This window comes from Hippopotamus amphibius, chromosome X, assembly GCF_030028045.1.
Source record: "Hippopotamus amphibius kiboko isolate mHipAmp2 chromosome X, mHipAmp2.hap2, whole genome shotgun sequence".
In the NCBI taxonomy this organism is placed as follows: Eukaryota; Metazoa; Chordata; class Mammalia; order Artiodactyla; family Hippopotamidae; genus Hippopotamus; species Hippopotamus amphibius.
The window spans coordinates 42,752,562-42,762,403 of record NC_080203.1 but is presented as its reverse complement, the minus strand read 5'-3'; the positions used below and the strand labels follow the sequence as shown (position 1 = coordinate 42,762,403).

At 41.4% G+C, this 9,842-nt stretch overlaps 1 pseudogene; it reads right to left on the bottom strand.

The window, feature by feature from the left end:
• Positions 1 to 1,131: 1,131 nt before the first annotated feature.
• LOC130841417 (thyroxine-binding globulin-like) lies at positions 1,132 to 1,858 on the bottom strand (annotated as a pseudogene).
• Between the last annotated feature and the right edge of the window lie 7,984 nt (positions 1,859 to 9,842).

Sequence of the window (9,842 nt, the reverse complement as noted above, 5' to 3'; positions counted from 1 at the left end):
TCCACAATCAACAGCAATAAGGATCTATCAAATTGGATGGTAAAGTAAAAGAGAGTTATGTCAGATAGGCATAGAAAACTGACTTCAAGCACAGCTACAGCTTTGGTTCCTTTTTCACCAATATGTGTCACAACATTGTTTTCAGGAACAGTGCATCCACCTCTCTTTGTAGATATTTTTTACACATATATACATTCTTTTTCTAATATTCTTTTCCATTATGATTTATCCCAGGAGATTGGATATAGTTCCCTGTACTATACAGTAGGACCTTGTTCCACCTCTCTTAAAGTGCTCTCTGCCTTGAAATTTCCTGGGCTCATCCAAAGACTTTTGTGACTCCGCCTCTCCATAGGAGAGCCAGCTTGACATCAAAAGCACCAGCAACAATAATAAAAAAATTGGACTACATCAAAATTAAAACCTTTGTGCATAGTACATGTGCTATGGACTGAATTATATCCCCCCACCCAACTCATCTGTTGCAGCACTAACCCTCAATGTAACTGTATTTAGAAATAGAGCTTTTAGGAGATAATTGGTTTAAATGAAGTCATAAGGGTGGAGTCCTAATTCAAAAGGATCTCTAGGCTTATAAGAAGAGGAAGAGAGAGATATCTCTGTCCACGTGCATGCACTTGAGGAAAGAACATATGAACATGTAGAGAGGTCACCATCTGCAAGCCAAGAAGAAAGCCCTCACTAGAAACTGAATTAACTGTGCCTCGATCTTGGACTTCCCAGCCTCCAGAACCGTGAGAAATAAAGTTCTCTTGTTTAAGCCACCCAGTCAATGGTATTTTGTTCTGGCAGCCAGAGCTGACTTACACAACATGATAAAAGTATTGATATGTATATCATATGCCCAAGAGTGCACAGAAAGTGAGGTCACAATGGGGTTTAAACCCAAGTTTGTGCACCTGCCAAGTGCAGGCTTGCCCCACGTCACCAAGTCTTTCCGGAACTGTGACACCGTATCCAGATGTGAGCAGGATATTCATGCCACTGTCACCCACCTCTCTGAAAATGCCCTCTCCCTTGAAGTTTCCTGGGTTCATCTAAAGGGCTGTGTGGACCACCCCCAGCCATGGGAGAGCCAGCAATATGTGCAGCTGTGTTCAGCAGAGGAGGTCACCGTCTTAGGAGGGCTATGAGGATACCTGCTAGTGTCAGTAAGAAGATATCATGAACTTCCTCCTCTACCTTCAGATTATCTGAACACTGAACTTGAAATTGACATCTTATATTCTTATCATTAAAACAGATTTGATTCATCAAGTTTGAGGTTTGAGAGTTGTGGATAAGGTCCAGCACCTTCCTTTTGATTTGCATCTCCATTTGACTTTTGATCTCCTTCTAGGATGCAGAAACATTGGAGAGGTAGGGTTTTCACATGTTTTGACATGATCCAATAACTTTGCCATTGATCTCAGCCACTTCCCCTTGAAGAGAGTGTTTCCCATTGGCAATTCTAGCACCTTCTCTGGAAAATTCAATGACTAGATCAGTTGCTGGAAGCTCTGCTGGCTCTCTGCCACTGGAGTATCTGTGAGGTTGAACCCCAAACCCTCCAGGATCTAAGTTTGGGTGCTGCAACATGCCCTAAGGGATAGCATGGCCAAAAGTACAGAAATGCTCACAGAGGAATAGAAGATACTCCAATCTGGGATCACCTCAGTGAACCACCATTAAGGTTGGATGCAATGTCGATACCGTGGAATGGCATCTTATAGAGAGTAGTACTTTGTTGGGGGAAATGGAGGGTGGTTACTTTAACTTTAGAGCTGTTAAGTGGAGCACAATGGATTGTATCATGAAGCCCAGGTACCAAGAGAACCAGAAAAAGGAACAGTTACATTTCAGAAGGAAGATGACCTATAAGACATGAGGTGAGAGAACCATTAAAGAATTTAGCTGGATGGAGCACTCCCTGAGCCAGAGACACCTAATAATCGCCCATCATCATTAATAAAACAGGAGCACATATTTTATGGTGTTCTCACCAAAGGCTAGGAGAAGGGCTTTCTTCCCTGAAAAACTGATGATGCATCTAATTGGGGCAGAAAATAGAAGAGATGGCTTGCCAGGGTCACAGAAACCACGCCATACACTCTTGTTCGGATGTAATAATGACATTATGAAAGTGCTGTGAGTAAATTAAATTTACAGAAAACAAGCCACTTTACATTTGAACCAGCCTTTTGGAGAGGGAGGAATCCTTAGGTAAAGCTCGCAATCCCGCCATATATATTATTCCTTGTAGATTAGAATTTTGGATTGTGTTTTCCTTAATTTGGTATTTTTTAAGATAAAATCCATAAGAGATAAGACAAGAGAACGTCTGTACTTTAGCTAAAGGAAAAACAGAATAATTTTCACAAAACATGTTTAATTGGAAGAGGAGGGTGGTGGCTTACGGAGCCATGTATAAAGTCACAGGCTGAAATTCATGCATTTGTGCAATGCACGAAAACACAGGGGTATTTCTAAACAAGAAGATGAAAATTTTGCTGAATTTTAGGTCTTTATTACCATTACTATCATCAAAAGAATCATTTTTTAATTGCAAGGCATCTTAACACTAATGTTCTTACATCCACACACATTTTTTTTAATTATTAGGAAGGAAGCCAAAAAGATATGAAGTAAGATGCTCTGAGCCTGAAAGAGTACAAGGCAACATAGTAAGGGGGTCAGCTGTGGAACCCCCATTAACTGTGGACATGAGTGATCAGAAGGAAAAGGTCTGTGAAGTCACAACAGAGCTCCTTTCTCAGTACTCAACTCCTCTTCATAGGTGATATAATCCACTCCCAGGAACTCAACTGCTACAGCACAAAACTACATACTAGATTGCTTTCCTGAGTTCCCAGCCATTTATCCAGCTGTTGGATATATCCATCAGTATGTTCCACACACCTCAACCTCAAAGTTTCAAAAAGTAAACTCATCATTGCCTCCAACCTGCTCCTTCATCTTCATTCCACATCACTGTCTATTGAGACTCCCATGCCAGAAACCTGGCAGTCATCCTAGGGGCTTCTTCATTCTTTTTTTTTTTTTAAGCTCTTTATTGGAATATAATTGCTTTACACTCTGGTACCACTTTTTGAGGTACACCAAAGTGAATCAGCTGTATTTATACATATATCCTCATATCCCCTCTCTCCTGTGACTCCCTCCCACCCTCCCTGTCCTGGCCCTCTAAAGCATCACTCATCATCGAGTTGAACTCCCTTTGTTATACAGCAACTCCCCACTAGCTATCTATTTTACATTTGGTAGTGTGTATATGTCTATGCTACTCTCTCACTTCATCCCAGCTTCCCCTTTGCCCCCTGCCCCCCCAACTCTGTGTTCTCCAGTCCATTCTCTGCATCTGCATCCTTATTCTTGCCCTGTCACTGGGTTCATCAGTATCATTTTTTTTTTAGATTCCATATATATGAGTTAGCACACAGTATTTGTTTTTCTCTTTCTGGCTTACTTCACTCTATATGACAGACTCTAGGTCTATCTACCTCGTTACACATAGTTCAATTTTATTCCTTTTTATAGCTGAGTAATATTCCATTGTATATATGGGCCACATATTCTTTATCCATTCATCTGTTGATGGGCATTTAGGTTGCTTCCATGTCCTGGCTATTGTAAATAGTGCTGCAATGAACATTATGGTACATGTTTCTTTTCAGATTATGGTTTTCTTTGGGTATATGCCCAGGAGTGGGATTACTGGGTCATATGGTAGTTCTACTTTTAGTTTTTTAAGGAACCTCCAAACTTTTTTCCATAGTGACTGTACCAACTTACATTCCCACCAACAGTGCAGGAGAGTTCCCTTTTCTCCACACCCTCTCCAACATTTATTGTTTCTAGAGGTTTTGATGATGGCCATTCTGAGCGGTGTGAGGTGATACCTCATTGTGGCTTTGACTTGCATTTCTCTATTGATTAGTGATGTTGAGCATCTTTTCATGTGTTTGTTGGCCATCTGCATGTCTTCTTTGGAGAAATGTCTATTTGGGTCTTCCGCCCATTTGTGGATTGGGTTATTTGCTTTTTTGGTATGAAGCTGTATGAGCTGCTTGTATATTTTGGAGATTAATCTTTTGTCCGTTGCTTCGTTGGTGAGTATTTTCTCCCATTCTGAGAGTTGTCTTCTTGTCTTGTTTATGGTTTCTTTTGCTGTGCAAAAGCTTTTAAGTTTCATGAGGTCCCATTTGTTTCTTCTTGATTTTATTTCCATGATTCTAGGAGGTGGGTCAAAAAGGATCTTGCTTTGATGTAGGTCATAGAGTGTTCTGCCTATGTTTTCCTCTAGGAGTTTTATACTGTTTGGCCTTACATTTAGGTCTTTAATCGATTTGGAGTTTATTTTTGTGTATGGTGTTAGGAAGTGTTCTAACTTCATTCTTTTACATGTTGCTGTCCAATTTTCCCAGCACCACTTATTGAAGAGGCTGTCTTTTTTCCATTGTATATTCTTGCCTCCTTTGTCAAAGATAAGCTGACCATATGTGCTTGGGTTTACCTCTGAGTTCTCTATTCTGTTCCATTGATCTTCCTTTCTACTTTTGTGCCAGTACCATACTGTCTTGATCACTGTGGCCTTGTAGTATAGTGTGAAGTCAGGAAGCCTAATTCCACCAACTCCCTCTTTCCTTCTCAAGATTGCTTTGGCTATTCGGGGTCTTTTGCGTTTCCATACAAATCGTAAGATTTCTTGTTCCAGTTCTGTGAAAAATGCTGTTGGTAATTTGATAGGGATTGCATTAATCTGTAAATTGCTTTGGGTAAGATAGTCATTTTCACAATATGGATTCTTCCAATCCAAGAACATGGTGTGACCCTCCATCTGTTTGTATCGTCTTTGATTTCTTTCATCAGTGTCTTATACTTTTCTGCATACAGGTCTTTGGCCTCTTTAGGCAGGTTTATTCCTAGGTATTTTATTCTTTTTGTTGCAATGGTGAATGGGAGAGTTTCCTTAATTTCTCTTTCTGCTCTTTTGTTGTTAGTGTATAGGAATGCAAGAGATTTCTATGCATTAATTTTGTATCCTGCTACTTTACTAAATTCATCAATTAGTGCTAGCAGCTTTCTGGTAGAGTCTTTAGGGTTTTCTATGTATACTTTCATGTCATCTGCAAAGGGGGACAATTTTACTTCTTCTTTTCCAATTTGTATCCCTTTTGTTTCTTTTTCTTCTCTGATTGCTGTGGCTAAAGCTTCCAAAACTATGTTGAATAATAATGGTGATCGTGGGCACCCTTGTCTTGTTCCTGTTCTTAGAGGGAATGCTTTCAGTTTTTCACCATTTAGAACGATGTTGGCTTTTGGTTTCTCATATATGGCTTTTATTATGCTGAGGTAAATTCCTTCTATGCCCATTTTCTGGAGAGTTTTTATAATAAATGAATTTTGAATTTTGTCAAAAGCTTTTTCCACATCTATTGAGATGATCATATGGTTTTTATCCTTCAATTTGTTAATATGGTATATCACAGTGATTGATTTGCATATATTGAAGAATCCTTGCATTCCAGGGATAAACCCCACTTGCTCATGGTTTAGTATATTTTTAATGTGCTGGTGGATTCTGTGAGCTAGTATTTTGTTGAGGATTTTTGCATCTATATTCATCAGTGATATTGGCCTGTAATTTTCTTGTTTTGTGACATCTTTGCCTGGTTTTGGTATCAGGGTGATGGTGGCCTCGTAGAATGAGTTTGGGAGTGTTCCTCCTTCTGTTCTATTTTGGAAGAGTTTGAGAAGGATAGGTGTTAGCTCTTCTCGAAATGTTTGATAGAATTCACCTGTGAATTCATCTGGCCCTGGGCTTTTGTGTGTTGGGAGATTTTTAATCACAGTCTCAATTTCTGTACTTGTCATTGGTTTATTCATAGTTTCCATTTCTTCCTGGTTCAGTCTTGGAGGATTGTACTTTTCTAAGAATGTATCCATTTCTTCCAGGTTATCCAATTTACTGGCATATAGTTGCTTGTAGTAGTCTCTCATGATCGTTTGTATTTCTGTGGTGTCCGTTGTTACTTCTCCTTTTTCATTTCTAATTCTGTTGATTTGCATCTTCTCCCTTTTTTTCCTGATAAGTTTTGCTAGTGGTTTATCAATTGTGTTTATCTTCTCAAAGAACCAGCTTTTAGTTTTATTCATCTTTGCTATTGTTTCCTTCATTTCTTTTTCATTTATTTCTGCTCTGATCTTTATGATTTCTTTCCTTCTGCTCACTTTTGGTTTTTGTTGTTGTTGTTGTTGTTCTTTCTCTAATTGTTTTAGGTGTAAGGTTAGGTTGTTTATTCAATATTTTTCTTGTTTCTTGAGGTAGGACTGTATTGCTGTAAACTTCCCTCTTAGAACTGCTTTTGCTGCATCCCATAGGTTTTGGGTTGTTGTGTTTTATTGTCATTTGTTTCTAGGTATTTTTTAGTTTCCTCTTTGATTTCTTTAGTGATTTCTTGGTTGTTTAATAGCGTATTGTTTAGTCTCCATGTGTTTGTATTTTTTACAGTTTTTTTTTCCTGTAATTAATATCTAGTCTCATGGCATTGTGGTCAGAGATATGATTTCAATTTTTTTGAATTTACCGAGGCTTGATTTGTGAGCCAAGATGTGATCTATCCTGGAGAATGTTCCGTGTGCACTTGAGAGAAAGTGTAATCTGTTGCTTTTGGATGGAATGTCCTATAAATATCAATTAAGTCAAGATGGTCTAATGTGTCATTTAAAGCTTGTGTGTCCTTATTTATTTTCTGTTTGGATGATCTGTCCATTGATGTAAGTGGGGTGTTCAAGTCTCCCATTATTATTGTGTTACTGTCGATTTCCCCTTTTATGGCTGTTAGCATTTGCCTTATGTATTGAGGTGCTCCTGTGTTGGGTGCATAGATATTTACAATTGTTATTTCTTCTTCTTGGATTGATCCCTTGATTGTTATGTAGTTTCCTTCCTTGTCTCCTTTAATGGTCTTTACTTTAAAGTCTAATTTGTCTGATATGAGTATTGCTACTCCAGCTTTCTTTTGACTTCCATTTGCATGGAATATCTTTTTCCATCCCCTTACTTTCAGTCTATATGTGTCCCTTGGTCTGAAGTGGGTTTCTTGTAGGCAGCATATAGAAGGATCTTGTTTTTGTATCCATTCAACCAGTTTGTGTCTTTTGGTTGGAGCATTGAATCCATTTACATTTAAGGTGATTATTGACATGTATGTTCCTATTACCATTTTCTTAATTGTTTGGGGTCTGTTTTTGTAGGTCTTTTCCTTCTCTTGTGTTTCCTGCTTAGAAAAGTTCCTTTAGCAGTTGTTGTAAGGCTGGTTTGGTGGTGCTGAATTCTCTTCACTTTTGCTTGTCTGGAAAGCTTTTGATTTCTCTGTCAAATCTGAATAAGATTCTTGCTGGGTAGAGTATTCTTGGCTGTAGGTTTTTCTCTCTCAGGACTTTCAGTATATCCTGCCACTCCCTTCTGGCCTGCAGAGTTTCTGCAGAAAGATAAGCTGTTATCCTTATGGGTTTTCCCTTATATGTTATTTGTGGCTTTTCTCTTGCTGCTTTTAATATTTTTTCTTTGTGTTTAATTTTCGTTAGTTTGATTAATAGGTGCCTCATTGTATTTCTCCTTGGGTTTATGCTGTATGGGACTCTCTGCGCTTCTTGGACTTGATTAATTATTTCCTTTTCCATGTTGGGGAAGTTTTCCACTATAACCTCTTGAAACATTTTCTCAGACCCTTTCTTTTTTTTCTTCTTCTTCTGGGATGCCTATGATTCGAATGTTGGTGTGCTTAATGTTGTCACCAAGGTCTCTGAGACTGTCTTCCATTCTTTTTATTCTTACTTCTCTTTCCTGCTCTGTGGCAGTTATTTCCCCCATTCTATCTTCCAACTCACTTATTCATTCTTCTGCCTCAGTCATTCTGCTGTTTATAGCATCTAGAGCATTTTTAATTTCCGTTATCTTGTTATGTATTACTGTTTGTTTGCTCTTTAGTTCTTCTGAGTCCTTATTAACTGTTTTTTGTATTTTCTGTATTTTGTTATTGAGATTTTGGATCATCTTTACTATTGTTACTCTGAATTCTTTTTCAGGCAATTTTCTTATTTCCTCTTCATTTTGTTGGTCTTGTGTTTGTTTACCTTGTTCCTTTATCTGTGACATATTTTTTGTCGTCTCATTTTCCCCCCACTTTGGATGGGCAGGATTGTGTTCCTGTCCCACTGGGTGTTTGGCCTGAGGTTTCAAGCACTGGAGTTTGTAGGCTGTTGAGTATAGCTGGGTCTTGGTGTTGAAGTGAGAACTTCTGGGAGACCTCACTCTGATGAATATTCCCTGGGAACTGAGTTTCCCTGTTAGTCCAATGTTTTGGACTCAGAGCTCCCACCTCAGGAGCTCAGGTCTGACTCTGGGCTTGTGAATCAAGATCCCACAAGCCATCTGGAGCAGGAAAATGAAAAGAAATTTTGAAAAAAGGTAGGAGAACAGCAGAACAGTAGCAAGATAAAAAATACAATAATGGAAAACAATCAGATGTGTTAGAAGAAATTTTTTTTAAAATAGAGCAACAACTGGAAGGTAAAACAACTGCAATAGCCTAAGTGAGAAGGTGGGAAGAAAAAAAAAGAAAAAGAAAAAAAAAGGCCCGGGGTGGTGGGGAATGGGGCTTAGGCCCAATTCGGCTGAGGGGCCCAGGAATGGCTCTGATCCTGGGGGCAAAAGACCAGGTCAAGGTACCCAGCAGGCTCCGTGGGCCCGAGTTGGTGGGAGGAATGCTAGGCATCTCCCCTAGTCCTCCAATCTCGGAGGGTCCCTCCCTCTTGGGTTCTCTTCTTCCTCACCCCCTCTCTCCTATTCCCCTAGGACCCTCACAGCTGGAGGGGGCACTGGAAGGCAGGAGACCAGACTCTGACGCCCAACAGGCTTCCCAAGGCCAACTGGGCTAGGGTAATGCCTGCGGCACTTCCCCAGATCTCCCAGTCTCATAGGGTCCCTGTCTGCCTATCCTCCCCTCCCCCGCCCCCCACTCTCCTAGGTCCCAAGCAGCTGGAGAGGGACCTGGAGTGTGAAAGACCAGGTCCATGAGCCTAGCAGGCTTCCCAGAGCTAATGGGCAGGGGAAATACTTCCTCCACCTCCCTTGATCCTCCAATCCCAGAAGGCCCCCTCCCCTGCCTGCCTCTCCTCTTCTCCCCTGCTTTCCTTCTACACCCCTAGGACCAGTGAGACCTAGAGGGGTCCCTGGAGGACCAAAGACCAGGCCTGGGGGTGCAACGGGCCTCTGGGTGCCACGTGGGTAGGGAGATTTCCTGCAGCGTCTCCCTGATCCTCCAGTCCTGCAAGGTCCCCCTGACTGCTGTCTGCCTCTCTTCCTCTTCTCCTCTCCTCCCTCCCACGCCTGTACGACCCACTCAGCTGGAGAGACCAAGGGACCAGACTCAGGAGCCCAGCAGGCCCACCGGGCCCAAGTGGGCAGGGGAAAAGTCCTCCGCACTTCCCCTGGTCCTCTGCTCCTGAAACATCCCACCACCAGTCTGCCTCTCTTCCTCTTCCCCTGACATGCTCCAACGTCTCTGGGACAAAAACATCTGGGAGGGGAGCCTGGAGAGTTGGAGACCAGGCCCGGGAGCCCAGCAGGCTTCCTGGGCCAGTGGGCAGCAGAACTGCCTTCCACTCCTCCCCTGATCCTCTGATCCCAGAGGGTCCCTCCCCCGCTTCTGTCTCTCTTCTTTTCCCCCCACCACTTGCCTCCTGTACTTCTAGGACCAATGGCCGGGAGGAGCCTTGGAAGGTGGAGGACCCGCCCAGAAGAAATACCCGGCGGG